Raw genomic sequence first — 23332 nt, 5'->3', positions numbered from 1 at the left:
ATAAACATAATACTTTCTGATGGACTAAAATAACACACATGCCTTTCATTTTCTAGGACACAGGAAATAGGAAGCGACTTACAGGAAGCCACTGTCGTGCTCTTCATTCCCTTTTGAAGTCTTGTCCAAAAAGATGATCAGACCAATGTTTGTTTAACCATTTATCTGAAATCTGAAATCCACAATGATTTAAATTAAACCATAAAGCAGTTTCAAGTCAAATACATCAGTGTTTTTCTTTGTCTGGCTTCCATTTCTTAAAACATTCCCCAATTTCCCATAAAGTTTTGTCAAGTTCTGTCTTTAGATCTTGATTGAGCATCGATATTAAACTTATGCAACTTCCAAAGTCTCCAATGCAAAGGATGCATCGTGATAGAATAGCATGATGGAAATAACCTATATTCCGTTAACCTCTGGTACTATTTCCAGTGTCATTATTTTGATTGAGTGTGTAATGGTTTGTGTTGGTCCAGTGAGGTCACCACGCCCTGCCCTCCTCTGTGCACCTTCCTGTGGAAATCGGATCATAAGAGCGGCTGATACGCAGAGGGAACTGGAGGATGACGCACGGGCCGGTCTTTGCTCAGAGCCGTCTCTTTCACCAGGCCATCGCAAAGGCTAAGGGTCATTGGGTTATTCTTTTCATTTACGATCCTGGCACTCCAGATATCCACACTATCTCTGTGGCGCGAGTGTAATTACTTCAGGATTGGATGCTGACGGACACAGACCACTGAACGTTCCCCAGAGCAGGAAGTAGTGAGCAGGGGGTGGAATCGATATGAGGATTACTTGAAAAATGGGGTAAATGCAAGATGTTTTATATGATGAAGAGATTTGATAGCTACAAATCAACCACTATACTACTGCCAGGAGTATTGGACTACTGTAACTACTGAGTATAGTACTGTAACTACTATAAGGAGTAGTCATGCTGTACCACCATCAATCACAATAACATTAAACTAAGGTGGGTAAAAAGTCTTGACTAGGAAAGAACTACTACCGGAATATCGATAATGGCAGTTTATTTTCTTTCCCAGTTCAGTTCTTAATTACAAAATCCAAATAGGACTTCGTAATATAGTAAAATAATAATGAGATTTTTTGTTTTCAAATAAAAATCCGCCAAACTCATCAATTATTTTACAAAAATACAAATTACGAAAATAAAAATGATCCATCTCTGGCTCTTGCGCCTCAGCGATGTGGGAGGAAAACCCTAGAACAACAACTTTATCTAGCCTCTCTTCACCTCCTCATCACTCACTGTCCACTGTCCCGCCCCTGGACTCTTCCGTTTCCAGGAAGTGCATTTCAAAATCCCAAAAGCAATTCCTCTATGACCAAATTGTATTATCTTCATAAATAATAACTGCTGGAACGAAAAGTCAATCCAATCGAGGGGTCATAAGTGTGATGGAAGTACCAAAACCAATGAAATCAGATGATTGGGACATTTAAAGAGCACTGACAACAAAATTGGATTTCATAAATTCATGAGTTTTGGAGAAGGTTCTTGAAGAAGACTCAGCCTGATTGGTTCATTTCTGGTGAGAGGGTCTTTAACCACAAGCCAGAGCAGAACTTTGGCCAAGTGCATAGTGAGAATATAAAGGTCTATACAGACTGACTCTGATGTTCACTGAGCTCATCTGACAAGTATTATATACATAATACTATACAAATATTCTGTTTACAGAAATAATGAGGCTACAAGGTGGAACGCTCAAACCACACATTGATGATTAGCTTTATACTGGATTGTACTTGAATGAAGGTTTATAATATATTAGACAATGGGAGCCGCCCTCCCTCCTCCCGAGAGCTTCTGGCTCCACAATCCATCTGCAAATGGAAGTGCATCAGTCCTGGACCATCTGCAGCCTGACCGTCCGTGAGAACAGCATCTCTCCATCACAGTTCTTCTCCTCCTCACAGAGAAGGAGAGTCTAAGGACGGGGCACACTCTGGGACAGTTATTCATTTGAAAAATGTCTGTTTCTCTATTATTGACCCTTGACGGTTTCATTGTTTGATTCTCTGACTTTCTTTTGGTTAAATCAACAATTCTGGGACGTCTTTGTGTTGCACATGCGCTCTGAACATATTGTGTCACATATCTATTCTCTACACCAGATCATACCCCTGGTGATGTCCATTCATCTGCATCAAATCCCTTTCCTCTGCTCCTCCCCTGAGCTAAATGTGTGTGCACCGGAATGTGGGACATGTGATCAGCTGACTGCTCCCTGCGCCTGCTTAACTCTGGACCAAAACAACCAGCCACTTCCATTCACTCCCATCGTCTTCTACACCTCTGTTTACTACTATAAGGTGTCATATAACAGCAGTTTCAATCTTTCATCGCACGCAATAATTCTTTTAAATCACTTATAAATGGAGAAGTTTGATTTATGGTCAGATAAGTGGAGACAGAAATGAGGGATTTGAGATAAAGAGGACTTGAGCTAAAGGGTGTGTTGCAAAATGGTTTGGCTCTACAGTGGTTCAGATGGTTTACATCCAACTGAAAGTGCTCTGCTGATCTCTGCAGGATCTGGGTTCTGGACAGAGCAGTTGGCAGAAGGCTCATGTTGGCCTTGCAGTCCCGCTGGGTCCATCAGGTAAAGGAAAAGATACAACCTACTGTGTTTGTTGGTACCTGGATGGCATTAAGATGTGACCGTGAGTTTTCATGCTTTGGGTTCTGGCACCTAAAGCATGAATATTAATATGATTATACGATGACGGAGCATTTTAGAACAACATTGCATTTAAAATGTTGAATACATGCAATAATGATCCACAGGTATCCTAGATAATAACTACAAAAGCATAATGTGTCTTTAACAGACGACTAAGCAAACAAAATGTGCATTAATGGGAGGCTTATCACAATTTATCCCAATGCCACTTATTTAAGAACATGGACCACAAGTTATAATGAGTATTACCATAAATCAGAACAAAAATAGATTTTGGACAATTTGAACAAACTAAAGAGGTGTTTTGTAGATCATTCAACATCTGTTCTTCTAAGTTCGTGCAAAATGTGGCTGAAGGATGAAAAAGTAAACCCAATAGTTTTTGGTAAATCCAGAACGAAATCCAAGAGAGCAGCTCACTTCAGGTTTTTACAGCAAAGTGTTTCTACAGACTGGAATGACTGAAGTACCTGTTCAGAATAGGTTTTCCTTGCTCTGTGATACTGTTGGCCAAAGACTGGGTCAAGAAAAGGCCAGCACTCTTTCACCACTGCACTTGTGTAGAATCCACATGGGGGATTACTTCATGTGGTTATTAACTCTGGCTGAATGTGGGAGCTGACTTGAGTTGACTTAAGTTATGATCATTTTGTGCATTCAGTTACTTGATGTAGAGTTTAGTGCAGTTGCGTTATGATAAAATAAGTTTATTTATAGTAATGGCCTGTGATATGCAAAGGCTTTTATTTAAACATCTGGCTGGAGTTTCCACACAGAAAATTGGTGCAATAAAATAATAATGATAACGATCCTTTCTCCTTTTTTGTCACATTCAATTTGATTCCAGTTTAATCATTGCGACATTCAGACATATTGCTCAATAGTGTTTAACATGGGTTCAGTCCGCCCTTGGACTGAGTTTGGTCTTCGTTGTGTCCTTGGGCAAGACACTGAAGCCTCCTTACCTTTTTGTCCTGTAACTGAGGCCACTATCCCTGCCCACACCTCTGTACTCTCTACTGCTGTGAGTATTTGAAAAATCAAGACTCAAAATGATTTGTGCAGAGTTTAAAAATCCACAAAGAAGATTTTCAACCCAAAAACAAATAAATAAATAAAAATGTGTTGCTTGTTAGTGACACATGACTTTGAAGAGGCGGAGCTTATCAGTCGTGCAGTTTTGAACAAGAAGGACCTGTTTCCAGTGTTAAGCAGTGGTACAATCAATACTGCTGTTTACAATCAATAAAATGTATAATAATGATCTACACGTGTCTTACTACTACTACTACTATGATTACTACGACTACTACTACTACTACTACTACTACTACTACTACTACTACTACTACTATACTGACAACCTGAAAAAAGCATCATATGTTTCCTTTATGTACCCAACAGAGTGAGAAAACAAAGTATTTAAAAATTGCCACTCTGAACTATTGTAATGTATATTTACTAGAAATGCCAGTGACAGTAAATCCCTCTATTGTAGCGTGCGGTAACTACTGTCTTGTAAAAAGCAGAAAGTAGTTGTAGGCAAGATTTGAGTAGATATCTGAATTGCAAAATAGTGGAATGATTTTCTCTTGAGTTCATTTCAGGTAAATTTGCTCAAACTATGTAGAAAGTAAATAAATGTAACCAGGAATTTCTCAGTCTTGACCAACCTCAGCTGACAGCATTCATTATACAAGTATTAGTGAGTGTGTGGATGTCTCATTGGAAAGATCTTTGCTGTTTTTTTGCCAGCGTTGCGTTCAGAAATGTAAAGTCATAACCCACGACTTTTCCCGGATCTACAAACAGTGGCGTATGTCTCCAGGGCCCATTGAACTCCTGCTCACCTCCTCCAGTGACCGGGACAGTGTTTCTGTTGTGGTGCGTCCAAGTTAATTCACTACGGTCTGTCTGCTCTTCATTAGAATGCACCGCGTTGCCCTTTGTATTTCATTATTTTCTTGGAGACAAATCTCATGCAGTTTTTGGTAAATTGGGAATAGATGACATCTGGATGACTGTGTGTGTTTTGGACCTGGACCATACAAAGTCCACTGCTGCGGACCCCCACCGAATCTCTATGGACGCCATCTTGTCCTCACCAGTAATGACATAAGACACTTCCTTGAAACTTGAGAATCAACTTGCCATTTTCCAGCTTTTTTTGCACAACTCATTTGTAGTTTTTTAAGATCCTTTAAACCACAAAAGAATGAAGTTGCAAAGCTGGGAAAGTGTATTTAACACTGAGCTTGCCCAAAAAAAGTGCAGCAAAGGGTGAAGATTGTAAGTAAAAGTTTGCATAATACAAATAGACATAAGCTACAGTCAGTGAAGCCAGAAGAATATGGTTCAGCGTGTCTTAGATTTACGTGCAAGTCAGTAAGTACAATAAACTGTGGGATCTATTTGTGTTTTCAATTGTCAAATTCCTACGCTTAAGCATCATAATTGTACAGTGCCCTTAGACAATAGTGTCTGACACTTTGTGGTTAGTACATATTAAAACAGCATTTTTGTGGGCAACAGCATAAATCTCAGCTTATATCAGCAACATACTTTAAAACAAAGGCTTTTTTGTAATTGTCACATACCAGAAAAACATTGAACCACACAGTAACATTGTGGTCACAGCAGATACTGATACGTGCTGTAGTCTTCAAGAGCAATGCAGTATTGTATACAATACAATACAGGACAATAAGGGGAAACGTCAAACCCTCCTCTTCATTACTTAATGACATGCTCTAGTGAGTGTTCTATTTAGTCACATAGACACATAGACACAGTGTGTCCTGACAGCTCGTTGATTTAATAGTCTTACAAACAGTGGGATTAGCTCAAGACAATTACTGTAAAGCTTCAAATGTGGCAGCCCCCGATTCAGACAGGAAGCAAAGAGTGAGTCAAGTCATGAGCCTGTTTCCTAAACACACTGGAACATGTCGATATGACTGTTAAAGGAAATATTGGTATATTTTTCTTGAACTGCAATTTGCATATGATATTAGTCAAGTCTAAATAATGTGGCAGTTTGAATTAAAAATCAGTGCAGTCTTTGCCTCCAGGCGTGAGGTTCACTGTTTTGAATACTAATTTACAAAGGAAAAAGGCAAATGAGCTTTGTCAAGTTTTGAGCCCAAATCCAGATGGAGGCAGTGATTGAAGTGATTTGCCAGTTGTGGGTAAAACATTTCTAAGTGAAGAATTGCTTGTCAATCCTAAAGTGACTTGTGAAATTAAATAAAATGCCAACAAATGTAAACAATTGTGCAAATTGGTCCAAGCAGGAGCAGCCGTAGTGGGAGGGGTCAACCTGCAGCAATCTCCAAAGATTCATTACTTTAACAATCTGCAGAACTCATTTCAGTTTTTATATCGAAATCTGGCTGCAGGTTTGGTGTCCGCCTCATCTCCACTCTGGGCCCCTGGTGCAGGTTTGGTGTCCGCCTCATCTCCACTCTGGGCCCCTGGTGCAGGTTTGGTGTCCGCCTCATCTCCACTCTGGGCCCCTGGTGCAGGTTTGGTGTCCGCCTCATCTCCACTCTGGGCCCCTGGTGCAGGTTTGGTGTCCGCCTCATCTCCACTCTGGGCCCCTGGTGCAGGTTTGGTGTCCGCCTCATCTCCACTCTGGGCCCCTGGTGCAGGTTTGGTGTCCGCCTCATCTCCACTCTGGGCCCCTGGTGCAGGTTTGGTGTCCACCTCATCTCCACTCTGGGCCCCTGGTGCAGGTTTGGTGTCCGCCTCATCTCCACTCTGGGCCCCTGGTGCAGGTTTGGTGTCCGCCTCATCTCCACTCTGGGCCCCTGGTGCAGGTTTGGTGTCCGCCTCATCTCCACTCTGGGCCCCTGGTGCAGGTTTGGTGTCCGCCTCATCTCCACTCTGGGCCCCTGGTGCAGGTTTGGTGTCCGCCTCATCTCCACTCTGGGCCCCTGGTGCAGGTTTGGTGTCCGCCTCATCTCCACTCTGGGCCCCTGGTGCAGGTTTGGTGTCCGCCTCATCTCCACTCTGGGCCCCTGGTGCAGGTTTGGTGTCCGCCTCATCTCCACTCTGGGCCCCTGGTGCAGGTTTGGTGTCCGCCTCATCTCCACTCTGGGCCCCTGGTGCAGGTTTGGTGTCCGCCTCATCTCCACTCTGGGCCCCTGGTGCAGGTTTGGTGTCCGCCTCATCTCCACTCTGGGCCCCTGGTGCAGGTTTGGTGTCCGCCTCATCTCCACTCTGGGCCCCTGGTGCAGGTTTGGTGTCCGCCTCATCTCCACTCTGGGCCCCTGGTGCAGGTTTGGTGTCCGCCTCATCTCCACTCTGGGCCCCTGGTGCAGGTTTGGTGTCCGCCTCATCTCCACTCTGGGCCCCTGGTGCAGGTTTGGTGTCCGCCTCATCTCCACTCTGGGCCCCTGGTGCAGGTTTGGTGTCCGCCTCATCTCCACTCTGGGCCCCTGGTGCAGGTTTGGTGTCCGCCTCATCTCCACTCTGGGCCCCTGGTGCAGGTTTGGTGTCCGCCTCATCTCCACTCTGGGCCCCTGGTGCAGGTTTGGTGTCCGCCTCATCTCCACTCTGGGCACCTGGTGCAGGTTTGGTGTCCGCCTCATCTCCACTCTGGGCCCCTGGTGCAGGTTTGGTGTCCGCCTCATCTCCACTCTGGGCACCTGGTGCAGGTTTGGTGTCCGCCTCATCTCCACTCTGGGCCCCTGGTGCAGGTTTGGTGTCCGCCTCATCTCCACTCTGGGCACCTGGTGCAGGTTTGGTGTCCGCCTCATCTCCACTCTGGGCCCCTGGTGCAGGTTTGGTGTCCGCCTCATCTCCACTCTGGGCCCCTGGTGCAGGTTTGGTGTCCGCCTCATCTCCACTCTGGGCCCCTGGTGCAGGTTTGGTGTCCGCCTCATCTCCACTCTGGGCCCCTGGTGCAGGTTTGGTGTCCGCCTCATCTCCACTCTGGGCCCCTGGTGGAGGTTTGGTGTCCGCCTCATCTCCACTCTGGGCCCCTGGTGCAGGTTTGGTGTCCGCCTCATCTCCACTCTGGGCCCCTGGGTCTTGGTGTCCTGTGGCTGCAGGCGACTCGCTGCTCCTGGTGCAGATGTCTCCTCTGAGCGTGCTTCCTCAGCTGGTTCATCAGTACTCGTGTGCATGTGTGTGTGTGACTGGGTCGTTTGGTCGATGCTGTAGTAAACATGCTTTCACTGACTGATCAGAAGTACTTAAATACAGTTAATATTTTTTTAAGTTAAGTTTTATGCAGCTAAAACCTGGAACAGTCTTCCTGAAGATGTGAGACAGGCTTCAACTCTGACAATGTTCAAATCTAAGCTAAAAACAGTTTTGTTTAGCTGCGCATATGACTGAAAGGATTTTTTCTTTGCACTCTTCTCTTTTGTTTGTGATTTTATTAGTTTAGAAAATCAGTTGGATTGATAATTTTTAATTTAGTTAATTTTATTGTATTTCTGTTTCTGTAATTTCTTTGTGATTTGAATGCATTTTTCCTGCTGTGAAGCACTTTGAATTGCCTTGTGTGTGAAATGTGCTCTACAAATAAACTTGCCTTGCCTTGCCTTGCCTTAATATGATGTAAAATCCACTTGCATGTGCTTCTCACTATTATAGTGTTTCCTCATCATTAGTCGAAGTTGTATTTCAAATCATTCATGTCTCTTTGAATAATCCTGTAATCCTGCTGTGCTCTAGAGTCAGACTCAGGTCAAAATGCAGGGTTCAAAAATATTACAACAAAAACATGTCAGAACTCAAAAACAATGGCCCCAGCGGCAGATACTCCCACATTGAGCATCGTCTCCAGCGCCTGCTCTTCAGGCACAGGTACATGACATTGAAGCCATCCCCAACAAACTACCTCACTGACCTGTCATCAACCTATTGTGTCCGTAAATTGCATTTATTAATTGCTTATTGTGTTGTATTTCATGTATTGGTGTAAAATACCAACAACTTTGGAACCAATTTTCCTTTTGAGACAATAAAGTAATTTATCTTGCTATAAGTAATGAGAAGTAATGAGTGTCCTTGTCCTTCCCTTTGGTCATATGGTCAATACAGAAATGATTATTACAATTTGAACTTACTTGCACTGGCCTATTCAGAACACAATGTACCTCAGAAACATATGCATGGCCTGACTTAAAGTATCATGGGAGGTATATTTGCCAAACTGCTTGTACTGTTTTGTTTTATGACATCTTAAAGAAAAACTAAGTGACACAGCGTAAATCACTGTAACTCAGCAATGGGGAAAATCTCTCCTGAGAATGTGGGTTATACTTGACTTGAAGGTCTGTGTACTTCAGTATAACAAAGTTCTCTGGTCCTACTTTTGTAGCATCTTTTGTCTTGTACAAACACAGAAATATGTGTGTGAATAAAGGATGATTGTTGTGGGGCCACAGCTGCTGGACGTTTCCTCTGGCTCTGACCCAAAATCCACTCATGTGGACCAAGAAATGATTTGGAGTTTTGGATGTGGATTTTTGCTAATATAAAGTAGACACCAAGTAAAAATGTGTTGTCATGTGTCATGGTGTAATGTGTAGAGTAGTCATCACTTTTATATTTTTATATCCTGTGATTGGGCCATCATATTACATCATAGCCCAGACATTGGACCAATCAAAGAGCAGCATTGTGGTTTGGGCAGAAGTCAAAGGTGAAGTATCCAAACCAACCAAAACAGATCTGGTGTACTTCAGCCCTTTTTACCAGAAATACAGACTACTTTATTTTATAAAAAACATAGGGAATCGCTTTGTGTATTTGTGGATGGGAACGATGTCTGCGCTTTTTTCTTAACAAAATAAATGTCTCGACTTGTTTCACCTAAACGAGCTACAGAGTTCAGAGCGCTCAGCAATCGGCCTTTGGTCAGGTTAAATATCTAATTTAATTTGAACAGAACATGCATTAAGAAGGAAAATAAATGCATGAGACAAATACTTTGACCTATACATTTTTCTGGAGAACCATTTGAACTACAGCACATAAATAAAGAGCTCCAGGTTTGTCAGACATGAGCCTGAAGCCGCTCACAGCAGGAGGCCCAGACACACAGGTCATCTCCACAGATACTACTGCTGCCATTGGACTGTCCCCTCTTCACTCATAAACAACCTTCTAACTTTCATCCTCACTATCTCTTCACCTCCTGACCTTTCACCTTTGAACCTTCACCTCTGGGAGTCATGGTCACCCCCCTGTTTTTAATCATCCACTTTCTGTTTTCTGTTTGGTCTCGTCTTGACTGCTAATTATTTGCTTGAAATTCCCAAGTGTCCAGTCTTGCTAAACTGTCTTGTTGGTCATTGCGTGGCTGACTGGAAGTGAGCTGCTCGGACGTACTCCACCACTGCTGGGGGAGAGAGAGGGGCAAAGCTGTTGATGCTTACGTCTGTAATCTAGGCTCATTGAAAGCAGATGTTGGAATGAGGAGAAGGGGGAGTCGAGAGGAAGAGCAGCTGAAAGAACTGTGCTTTAATATGGGACACTTGAAAAATATAGTTTCAAATAGAGGAAATGCCCTCGAGTGTCCCTGAATATGCCCATTCAAATAAAACATGTATCAAATCACTGCAGACCATGACCTGATCAAAAAAGCCTCTTTTATTTTTTCTTTGATAATGTGACAAATGGAAGTCAACGTAAAGAAGTGGCAACGACGGCAGATCGTGGTCATTATTTTTATTGGGTGAATACATATTATGATTGTATTACCTTTGTCTGTAGAGCCAATATTTCTGATCAATCCGCTGATTTCTAGCATAAGTGATTCATTGATCGCAATTCAAAGCAGATTAATGCCGTCAATCTCAAACTACGCGTTCTACAACGTATAATGTTTTTGTAAATAATTGCTTTATTACGTAACCTAGGTATTCACGCGACACCATTTGTTTCTAAGCCAACCACCTGGTGTTTTTCCATCGTTGCCCTGATGAAAACACATGTTGGCTGCGCATGATGCAAAGACCTTTAAATAATGACGTGCAGAGTGCCTCAGAGTTCTTCCGGACCGCTGTCACATCGCCTGGTAACTCTTATTGAACAGTCATAACGAAATAGATTCTAAAAACTTATGACACAATGTGATAAAGATCCAATGTCGCTTGAACTCTAGACTTTTAGATCGAGTGGCTCTTTTGTTCAGAAATGGCGTTCCCGTCTCCTAATGGAAGCCAGCGAGTGTAAAGGCTCTGATAGGATTTCAACAGATCCTGGTTCAGAGTGATGGAGCAGACGAAGTGCAGATGTGACGCCTGGAATGCCTTCATCTGCTGCTCTGGGAACGAAGAGTCGCTCTCAAGAATCAAAACAACATGACAAGTGAGCTTTCCAATCAAGACGAGAGGCCGAGGAGCGAGCGCTGCGCTGTGGTGAGCAAATAGATGTTTGAAACCAAGACATGAGATAATGGGAATGAAACGGATGGATATTTATCTAGTGTAACATTAAATGACCCTACAAACGTACTTCTCCTTTATTCCTGCCTCTCACCCTAAAATATTGTGGGTTTGATGCTTTGGGTAAATTGGTAACACTAAATGATCCCTTCTCCTGAATGTCACTGTAAATGTCAGGATTCTAACCAGGCCCAATCCTGATTAGCTTCTGAGACGAGGTCAGGCTTCCTTTAGGTAATGGCACTTCTTGGAAAATAAGTGTTTCCTTTTCTGTTAATCAGGTGTGGATGTGGATCATTCAAGTTGTATCATTGGTTTTACAGTGCCACATGCAGGACAAGGTCTGTGTTTTCAGGACTGAAATGTCCAACAAACAAAACACTTAACCACTTCCTGTTTGCGGGGGGGGGAAACAGCTCTTAAAATACTTTCTTGTTTATAGCAATAAGCATCTTTTGCTGTGTTTGTATTAATGATCCTTGCGATGATGATGATGATGATGATGATGATGGCAGAGGCTGGAAACAGGAGCCAGTGGTTAGAAATAATGATCTCCTTTTACAGATTGAAGCCACAGCCACAACAATAGTGTAAACTTTATATCCTGAGCGTGTTTACAGGAGACAATGAAGCCGTCAGAGCCATTGTTGGGCACAAACACCCACCGACAAAAATAACATACAAACATGACGAATGGTTCCACTACTTTTACCATTTTACACCTATTTTGCTTCCTGGTAAACAAACAAACAAAAATGGTGGGGCAACTATTCAAAGTGTTTGTGATTAATGTGGTTGTGACTTAAAGGTGCACTATGTAAAATGTCTGGTTTCACAATCAACATTTTCAGACTCTGCTTATGTTATTGCTTTGCCTGCCCAGTATGGCATTTTTCACTTACATGTTTATTGCCTTGACAAAACACATATATTCTTCTGGCCTTGAACTGCTCGTCTCTTTTGGCGTGTTTCCATTGGCTCAGTTTGAAGCAGATCAGGACGAGCCGAAAGTGCCTCCACAGCCATAAGTGAAGCGCCTGTTTAAGTAAGAACGCAGACGAAGGTGAAAATGAAGGAGCAATGAAGAGCAACGAAGAGCAATAAAGAGCAATAAAGAGCAACGAAGAGCAAAGAAGAGCAACGAAGAGCAAAGAAGAGCAACGAAGAGCAAAGAAGAGCAACGAAGAGCAAAGAAGAGCAACGAAGAGCAACGAAGAGCAAAGAAGAGCAAAGAAGAGCAACGAAGAGCAAAGAAGAGCAACGAAGAGCAACGAAGAGCAACGAAGAGCAACGAAGAGCAAAGAAGAGCAACGAAGAGCAAAGAAGAGCAACGAAGAGCAAAGAAGAGCAACGAAGAGCAACGAAGAGCAAAGAAGAGCAAAGAAGAGCAACGAAGAGCAAAGAAGAGCAACGAAGAGCAACGAAGAGCAACGAAGGGCAACGAAGAGCAACGAAGAGCAACGAAGGGCAACGAAGAGCAACGAAGAGCAACGAAGAGCAACGAAGAGCAACAAAGAGCAACAAAGAGCAACAAAGAGCAACAAAGAGCAACGAAGAGCAACGAAGAGCAACGAAGAGCAAAGAAGAGCAACGAAGAGCAACGAAGAGCAAAGAAGAGCAAAGAAGAGCAACGAAGAGCAAAGAAGAGCAACGAAGAGCAACGAAGAGCAATAAAGAGCAACGAAGAGCAACGAAGAGCAACGAAGAGCAACGAAGAGCAACGAAGAGCAACGAAGAGCAAAGAAGAGCAAAGAAGAGCAACGAAGAGCAAAGAAGAGCAACGAAGAGCAACGAAGAGCAACGAAGAGCAACGAAGAGCAAAGAAGAGCAACGAAGAGCAAAGAAGAGCAAAGAAGAGCAACGAAGAGCAAAGAAGAGCAACGAAGAGCAACGAAGAGCAACGAAGAGCAAAGAAGAGCAACGAAGAGCAACGAAGAGCAACGAAGGGCAACGAAGGGCAACAAAGAGCAACGAAGAGCAACGAAGAGCAACGAAGAGCAACAAAGAGCAACAAAGAGCAACAAAGAGCAACAAAGAGCAAAGAAGAGCAACGAAGAGCAAAGAAGAGCAAAGAAGAGCAACGAAGAGCAACGAAGAGCAAAGAAGAGCAACGAAGAGCAACGAAGAGCAACGAAGAGCAAAGAAGAGCAACGAAGAGCAACGAAGAGCAACGAAGGGCAACGAAGAGCAACGAAGAGCAACGAAGAGCAACGAAGAGCAACGAAGAGCAACGAAGAGCAACGAAGAGCAACGAAGAGCAAAGAAGAGCAACGAAGAGCAACGAAGAGCAAAGAAGAGCAAAGAAGAGCAACGAAGAGCAAAGAAGAGCAACGAAGAGCAACGAAGAGCAAAGAAGAGCAAAGAAGAGCAACGAAGAGCAAAGAAGAGCAACGAAGAGCAACGAAGAGCAACGAAGAGCAATAAAGAGCAATAAAGAGCAACAAAGAGCAACAAAGAGCAACAAAGAGCAACAAAGAGCAACAAAGAGCAACAAAGAGCAACGAAGAGCAACGAAGAGCAACGAAGGGCAATGAAGGGCAATGAAGAGCAACGAAGAGCAACGAAGAGCAACGAAGAGCAACAAAGAGCAACAAAGAGCAACAAAGAGCAACGAAGAGCAACGAAGGGCAATGAAGGGCAATGAAGAGCAACGAAGAGCAATGAAGAGCATATATATAAATACAAAATAATTATTTCTCACCAAATGTTGACTTATCTAAACCAAAGCATTTTCCCGGTGGTGATAGTGAAAGTGTGATGTGTTGAAGCGTCAGACATAAATCAAAGCCTGTGGCACGTCAGCATCAGCTGTTTCCTGTTTATCGACGTGCTGCAAACAATATGATATTTTAATCATATTATATTCATATGATAAATATTATATTCCAGTAGATAATGATAATCAACATTATTATTCCAATACATAATGATAATCAACATTATTATTCCAATATGTAATGATAATCAACATTATTATTCCAATACATAATGATAATCAACATTATTATTCCAATATGTAATGATAATCAACATTATTATTCCAATACGTAATGATAATCAACATTATTATTCCAATACGTAATGATAATCAACATTATTATTCCAATACGTAATGATAATCAACATTATTATTCCAATACATAATGATAATCAACATTATTATTCCAATACATAATGATAATCAACATCATTATTCCAGTACATAATGATAATCAACATTATTATTCCAATACGTAATGATTATCAGCATTATCCAAACATTTCATAAAGAAAACAGAAAAGCTGACAATTCCAGTTGGAAATTGTTTCTTGTTTCTAGCTTTAGCTTCATCTCAAACTTGGAATTGTTAAACGTCTTTTCGTGAATGGCTGAGATGCTTAGATTATTATGAAGCAAAAGCATAATTCAGATATGATTTAGAAAGAATAAGAGTTATGTTTGGGTGACATCAGCTCACGTCGCAGACCCTGACCCCCATTAACAGAAGCTCCAACATGAAGCAGATATATCTCCTCCCAGCTGAGACAAACAGGTGGGAGACCCTAGTCCAACTTCAAATAAGCAGCTAAATTTGTATTGTTGTATATTGATATTGTTATTTTTAGAAGATGGTCTCAACTAAAATGTTTAAACTTCCTCAATTGCTTCACTTCAAACCTCTAAATGACTCAAATCTTAATCCAGGTGTAAATCCCAGTGAAGAATCCCAGTGAAAGACGTCTCCCATCGCTGTCCCTGACTCACTTCCATCCCGCACAACAGGGGGCGGTGGGCGAGCGAGGAGTCATACATCGTAAAGGTTCGTTTTGGGGCCATTTGGGAGTTCATTCCTGTAAGTCAGAAACACGTGTGACGATAACGGTCAGAACGTGCCGTCAGCGAAACATGCGCACATCTGTGAGTGTGGGAATGTTTCTATTGGGGGCAGAAGATGGAGGTTAAGTACAGAGCGAGCAGAGACGGGCGTGAAATGCTCCGTGAAGAGTTGCACTCAGACCGTGTCAGCCCCACCCTCTGAGCGTATCTGCTGCTTTTCTGCTCATTTGCGTAAGAACACGTCATTTCAGACAAATCCCAGACAAATCCCAGACCCATCCAAGACGCAAAAACATGACTTAGTTGGCAGTTTGGTGATTCTCACACTTTTCTCACTCGACAAACAAAAACAAACGAAACTTAAATCCTCTTTATATCCTCTAGGACTAACCATTCAAGACTAAACCAGGTCTAAATCAGCTAAAATTTACTAAAATATGTCATATGTGCGAACCAAGACTAGACCAGAACTAAGCCGTGTCATTTTGGACAAATGACAGAACCGCGGCAGATTCAACAACATCACTCAGCGGAACAGATTTGAATGTGGGGGGAGAGCGGGAATATATAGCTCTGGGGTTGAGTTATTGAAGAGGGGGAAACAGTGGTGGAAAGAAAGTGGTGGTGGAAATTCTGTTTTTTGCCAAAGCAGAATGACACGTACACAAAGATACATAAGATATAGATGATATATTACGCTCTAAGTGCCTGGTTTGACAAAAACAGTGATGTCATGTGTCAGTGGATGGACTGAGAAAAACAACATGTGGACCTCTGCTTTTAGTTTGCTCACTGCGCACGCTTGACATTCAATACTGTAGCTGTGGACCACTTAAAAACCGTGCAATGAATTAGGAATTGAGCGAATAAAATGGTACACTTTCACCTCGAAGAAGGAAAAGAATAAAGATTGGATATTTCAGTATTGTGGTTGTTCTTATACGCCCAGATTTACCAACTTCTAAAGCAAGTGAAGTGAAGATAAAGCACATGGAGGATATAATACAAGGCAAGAACAAAACACAGGAGTGTGAGATACTGACAACAATGGGTTTGTTTGTTTTTATCACATAAACCATGATTAGAAAATGTATATTAGCAATTAGAACAGAACTGAAATTAGTCATGGTTTAAGTTTCAGACAAACATGACAGACTGTAAAACCAATGACATAAAAAGATAATAAAAAAAAACTATATATATATATTTTCAATCAGCTTTTTTTGCAGCATTTTGAATGTATTATTATAAAATATACATCCGAATGAAAATATTAAAATGAAATGTTTATTAAGGCTTAAATAAATCAGTACTTTCAAGGGGAGTAATATCCAAATTCTATAAAAGTATTAACCATCTGGACAGCCACTCTGACTCTACTAATATATTCAAAATAAATGGTAAAGAGAGGGTGATTTTGTTTTGACAGACGAAGAATGGGAAAATATAAAAATATATGAACATCTCAGTGGAAAATAGGACTGGGAAATGAATCAAAAGATCGAGATCAAATCATGTAAAATTGTCAATTATTATTCACTGAGTGGCCCACAAACGCTCTGTCAGCAAAAACATGTGGCTTTGAGCAGAAGTCAGACTTTGGAGAAAGACATGTTAAAATGATTAATGTTAAATGACACAAATTAAACATTTTTATTGTTTATGAAACCATTACTAAAAGCCATTTTACTTTGTTTTCAGAAAGTCCAAATACAATTGAATCAAAAATCGAGATCAGTCAATATGAATATTCCATATCGCCCTGAAGAACCACAACATGTTTGGAAAGAATTATGTTGGAAAATGAGTCATGTTTTTTCATAACACCACGTCAAAGTACTCACTATCCACAAGGAAGCGGTGGCAGCCAGTGGGCAAATGTTGGACTGAGATCAATATAGACACTTTTTGACAGCACCGTCCACTGGGCCTCAGGACGCCTGCCATGAATATAATAAACAGCTACCTTTGAAGTGTTCTCCTGCCAACATCCACTAAAAAGGATGACACAAATTGATCCGACAATCAAGGACTGAACCGACACTGGACATAACGATATGTTGGTCTTTTTATTAATGGATCACTACAGGTTGGTCGATTTTTGTCTACTTTTTCTCTCTGTGATCTGGGGGTTGTTTCTTTGTGTTCTTTTTTTTTTTAAATATACTTTTATAGTGGAAAATGAGTAATAGCAGTCGTTTTTCATAGATAATCCTGTGCATTACGATGAGACGGACAGAGCCAAGCGTCTGCACAAGCGCTCATCGTGTTGTCAGCCGTACGCTCCCTCAGCTACACTCGCTCACTCTGACTCAAACTAATCCACACTTATCCTCCTCCGCACTTACCAATGAACTCTGATGGAGCAAACAGCCAATGAACTCCAAGTAGTGATGCGGCGTTCATGGATGAATCTGATATTTTGAGCGGCCTGGATGGTTTGAATCTGATCTCGTTTGTGAAAATAGCAAAAGAAAGGCACATATGTAGATTTGCTGTGTTATTTTGGTGCTATTTTATATACATTTACCATTTTTTCTTAATCTAAACCTGTACATGATCAATTCCTCACAGTGATTTGGATGGAATAAGTTTTCAGACGTGACGGGTGAAATACAAACAACAGAATATAATAGTGTAATTTTTGAACGTCTCTTTAAAACATATGGATCCCAAAGTGAATGTAGAGCTATAAATCATCTTCAGGTGAACCATAGGGGCTTAAACAACAAGCTTTATGACCAAATCCTCCCTGACAAGCATGAAAAGCCAAAAGGAAAGAAAAGTGATCCCTGTCTGGACATATTTTCTACACACAACGATGATCACACAGAAAACGTGGATTTCCCAGAACAACTCCTTCCTCTACGTTCAGTAATGACGCTGTTAAAATTGTAGCATGCAAAATACTACAATTCCATCAAAGGAGAGTTAACTGTAATTCCTTTCAGCACTTCTCCACTGTTGGCTCTACAAATCCTGTGCACCATCTTGTCCTTTTTACAGGCCTGTTGCCAGTTCATAAGAGCACTGTCCCACTTCATTGGTCCAGTCTTCCTCTGCCATCTGTGGTCCACGTCTGTTTTCTCTATTCCCTTCACTGGACGTTTCATATAACTTACATAAAACCTTGGTGAATGAAATCCTATAAACTGTACCAGTAGACTGAATTGAAACACCTGCAGACCTTTAACAGCCTTATTATATGTGTGTGACCACAAGGGAAAAGGAAAGAAGCAAAGATATATTTGACATGAATAGACTTGCCACGCCGAGGCTTGAAAGAAACGCTCTGGATCCGCAACTGCAGCGTTCGATCTTTGGGTAAATCGTCCATTAAAAATATGAAATGAATACAACAGAATTAGGACAAACATGTAAAAAGTAGGGACCATTTACCATTATTCCTTGCACATATGATAGACCCTTAAAAAGTTGATTTAAAAAAACAAATTCCAGAACAGAGACAAATGTGGAACATAATGTGATTTTTATTGGAGAAACTTCTGAATATCATAAAAAAGTCAAGGTAGTTTTGGCAAATAAAAAACAGTCAGATATTGTACATGTTGGTGATATTAGAACCTATTTTAAAGACATTTACCATTGTATTTTTCATGATTTGTTTATGATTTTTTTGGGGGGGCAGGGTTACTGTATCGAGTAAAACACATACTTTGCAAACTACAGTAGGCAATGTAACACTTGGATATCAAATGCCATAAAACACCAAAGAAGAAGAAAGATTTCATTTTCATTTTAACATTAACACACTTATATCATGCATAAATATTTTTGCTTCTTACTTATTACAGATGTTGAAAGATATTTACGGCGCCATACACAAAATTAAACTTTCTATCATGTTATGGCATTATGTTTTATTGCATTTATTTGTTTATTTGACAAGCTCTTTGCTTCTCAAAGCACTCGTTCGTGCACAAAAGAAAACAACATTTGAGTTGAAAAAGAAAAATGCCATTACATCATAGACATTTGTTAAATATATTAAAAGTGAAATGTGCTGAATGTTAGAGGAACACTGGACGTGTGGAGTGAAGTGTTTTGGGACCTTTAAGTGAAGATGACATAATCACCTGTTGCCCCACGTAACATGTCCTGGGCCACATGTTTTTCCATGTGGCCCAGGACCTCCACAGACAGTGTGTCATGAAGTGGCTTTATGTCCACTCACTTGTCACTTCAGAGTTGGTTACTTGGGATTTGATTGCAAAGAGGCTGTAGTTTAAAATGTACAGTGTAGAACTGACATAATTAAATGTATCTATAGTAATGTACTGCACAGATGCATTAGTGGAATTGGTTGTTACAGTGTTTGTTCCAGTGAAATTGAAACTCATCCAATTTGAGCTGAAGAAAATTGGTTAATCCACTTCCTGCTTATGCTTAAAATGCTTGATTAAAATGACAGGCGTTTGATGATTGACAGGCGTTTGATGATTATCAGAAGCAACCCAAAAGTCATGGGCATCAGACTCCAATGTAAGATATTTTCTAATCACAACAATAGTCATAGTAGAAAAAGCTTCAGTTGTAGTCATCTGGACTCAGTTAAAAAAAAATTAGATGTTTCGACTCTCATCCAAGAGTCATTGTCAATAAAAGAATTTAGGTCGAGAACTCCGATATTTATACTGTTCTGTGGTAAGACCCGCCCATTGGGAGGAGCCTTCTTGAAGTAGAAAGAGTTGTTTGTTTCAACAGAAACTCCCCCCTTGTATCTACCGAGCCTATTCAGAATCTTAATGGACTATTAGAATCCTCTTTGTCTTTGTGAGACCCTGGCTCAACCACCCTGAGTACCTGATTAGCATCAGAATGTCCTGGTCCTGGTCCTCTACCTTTCCAGGGGTTCAGTAACCCATTATAAATAACAGGAAGATTGAATCTTAGCCCTCCATTTCTGTTTAAAGAAGGTCTTTCTTTTTTAACAAAAATAGCTTCCTTAACTCCTCTTTCAAACCATCTTTTCTCCTGCTTAAAACCTTCACCTCACCGTCTTCAAACGAGTGATTAGAGGCTTCAAGATGGAGATGCACGGCGCTCTGTGGTCCTGAACTTGTATTTCTTCTGTGCTGATAAAGCCTCTTGTGTAGAGGCTGTTTCGTCTCACCTATGTACCGTTCTTTACAGCTTTCTTCACTGCATTGGATCGAATAAACTACATTGCTCTGTTTTTGAGTCGGCAACTTGTCCTTAGGGTGAACCAGTTTTTGTCTTAAAGTGTTTCCTGGTTTAAAATAAACAGGGACTTCGTGTTGTCTAAAAATTCTCTGCAGTTTTTCCGACAGGCCAGACACATAAGGGATAGAGACACCCTTCCTTCTCTGTTCAGTTTCCCTTTTGTCCTGCTTCTTGGTTCTCTTCACTCTGTTGAGAGCCCAAGCGGGGTAACCACAGGCTGAGAGGGCATTTCGGACATGTTTTTTCTCTTTCTTCTTGCCCTCTGAGCTGGTGGGCACACCTTGAGCTCTGTGTTGTAAGGTTCTGATCACACCCAGCTTGTGCTGTAGTGGGTGGTTGGAACCAAAGAGCAGATACTGGTCCGTGTGTGTAGGTTTCCTATATACTTCTATTTGGAGTTTCCCGTCCTCTCCTCTGATCATGGAACAATCAAGAAAGGCCAAGCGATTCTCCTTAGCGTCTTCTCTTGTAAACCTGATATGTGGGTCCACAGCATTGATGTGATCAGAGAAGGCTTCCAGCTCTTGTTTCTTAATTGTTACAAAAGTAGCATAGCCCCAGTTTTGGGGCTATGCCTGAGAATGAGGACAGTGCCTTCTTCTCAAAGTGCTCCATGTACAGGTTGGCCACTATGGGAGAGACGGGCGAGCCCATGGCACAGCCATGAATCTGTCTGTAAAATTGTCCCCGGAATTGAAAGTAAGTGGTGTTCAGACAGATGTCCAACAGTTTACATATGTGTTCAGGTGTCAGTTTGGTCCTTTCCTGTAGGGTGGTGTCTTCCTGCAGTCTGATCCTCACCGCTGCTACTGCATCAGAGGTCGGGATGCAGGTGAACAGGGACACAACATCATATGAAACCATGAGGTCATCTGGGTCCAGTTGGAGATGTTTCACTTTATCCACAAAGTTGTGCGTGTTTTCCACATGATGTACCGAATTCCCCACAAGCGGAGCCAATATAGTTGTTAAATGCTTGGCCACGTTGTAAGTGATGGAATCTGTGCTGCACACTATGGGTCTGAGTGGAACCTCCTTTTTGTGTATTTTTGGAAGGCCATAAATGCAAGGCACGGCTTCACCAGGATACAGTCTGTAATACAGAGGCCGGTCTATCACTTCCTCTTTTTCCAGCCTTTGTAAACAGTCTATCACTTTCTTCTTGTAGCCACTGGTCGGATCTCTTTTCAAGCGCTCGTATGTGGTCGTGTCCTCGAGGAGGGTGTGGACTTTGGCTTCGTAATCAGCTGCGTTGAGAATCACAGTGCAACGTCCCTTGTCTGCTGGGAGGATGTTGATGCTATGATCTTTTTCCAGTGCTGAAAGTGCTTTTCTCTCTTCAGATGTGATATTTGAAGGAGGTGGTTTGGCACTCTTCAGAGTCGCTGTGACACGTAACCTCAGGTCTGCAGCCTCCGATTCAGTCATTTTGTTGTTCCTAATTGCCGTTTCAGTGGCTGTGATGTAGTCCTCTGTAGGGATGTGTTTAGAGGTGACAGAAAAGTTGAGACCTTTAGAGAGCACCTCCTTTTCTGCCTGTGTCAGAACACGATCTGATAGGTTCTTAATCCAATTGTTTTTGCTGGTCGCTAATTTGTCAGTCTCAGTCCTAACGTCTAGCTCGACCTCACCTGCATTCTTTTTGTTCAAAAGAATGTTGAACTTCTTGATTTGGCGTTCCTTGCTCTTCTTGTGCTGTGCTTCTTGTGCTGTCTGTGTAAAATCCAGCACTCTTTTGAAAGCTTCTTCAGGGAGTATGCTGGTTAATTTCTCCTGTAACGTTCCTGTTCTGTCTTTCAATTTATCAATTCTGAAGTTGTTTTCCTGGATCCTTTCACTGAGCATCTGCATCTGCACTCAGGGTGGTTGAGCCAGGGTCTCACAAAGACAAAGAGGATTCTAACAGCCCATTAAAATTCTGAATAAGCCTGGTAGATACAAGGGGGGAGTTTCTGTTGAAACAAACAACTCTTTCTACTTCAGGAAGGCTCCGCCCAATGGGCTGGACTTACCACAGAACAGTATAAATATCGGAGTTCTCGACCTAAATTCTTTTATTGACAATGACTCTTGGATGAGAGTCGAAACGTCTATTTTTTCTAACTGAGTCCAGATGACTACAACTGAAGCTTTTTCTACTACGGAACACGCCTGGACGAATGAGGGATTACACCGAAACAATAGTCACAGTAGATTTTTAATTTTGGGTCAATAAATATTCAGGACTAAAATGAAAGCTTTGTACTATTTAGTTTCATTTTGTGGGAATAAGATCATGAATATTAATTTCATCATTATAGATACAAATGTCTTCACTTCAGTGCATTTTACTTTCCATCCATTGTATTTTGGTGATGTCACTTTTCAGGGGTTCTGCTGGATAGCTTTGGATAGAGAGTCGCTCATCCTCTTTGTGGCAGCTCTTCTGACACTGTGGGCCCCTCAGCTTCAGTCGAGGGGGCCCCTGACTCTGTGGGCCCCTCAGCTCCAGCCCAGGTAAGCCCTTGCTGTTCCTGAGGGCGTGTCATGTTATGTCTACCACTGTAGCTCGTTGCATGGACACTGATGTTACTGTGAGCTGTTCTCACTTCCCCAAAGGAAGTTCAGACCCCCCTCTCCCTCTCTCTTTCTCGCTCTCTCGCTCCTGGCTCTCCATCACCCCTTTCCATTTACCCAGAATCCTTTGCTCTGACCCGTGCTGTAGAGAAAAGAGCCTCTGAGCTCCGGGCCACACGGGTCTCAGGTAAACCCCTGCATATGCTACGTAGGATCTACACAGTGGGTGTCTTGTTATGAGGCAATGCTTTTTATATCATACATGCCAGTGGGACGTCCTGTCAGGGAATCTACTGCCGGAGCACTGCATGGAGCCTGTTCACTTCTGGTTTGCCAGCTGACAGCCCAGTGACCACATGTACACACACTGACTACTGAGTAACATTAAATATATGACCACTGTAATGTTTCAGACTGAACTACTTTTCCAAATGGACGGACAGGGCAGCATGTTTGACATATGTGAACTTTTCAGTATTTCAAATCCAATTTCACAAGAATCACTAACACTCCAGTCGTAAAAACTGGGCTAAAAGTAATCAGCTGTTAAATGAAGGCATATCTATATCTATATCTATAGATATATATCTATATATATATCTATATATATATAGATATATCTATCTATCTATCTATCT

This window comes from Eucyclogobius newberryi, unplaced genomic scaffold (assembly GCF_026437365.1).
Source record: "Eucyclogobius newberryi isolate DKJ021-1_F unplaced genomic scaffold, fEucNew1.0.hap1 SCAF_9, whole genome shotgun sequence".
NCBI classification, from domain to species: domain Eukaryota; kingdom Metazoa; phylum Chordata; class Actinopteri; order Gobiiformes; family Gobiidae; genus Eucyclogobius; species Eucyclogobius newberryi.
The sequence above is the reverse complement of the archived record's forward strand: the minus strand, read 5'-3'. Positions refer to the sequence as shown.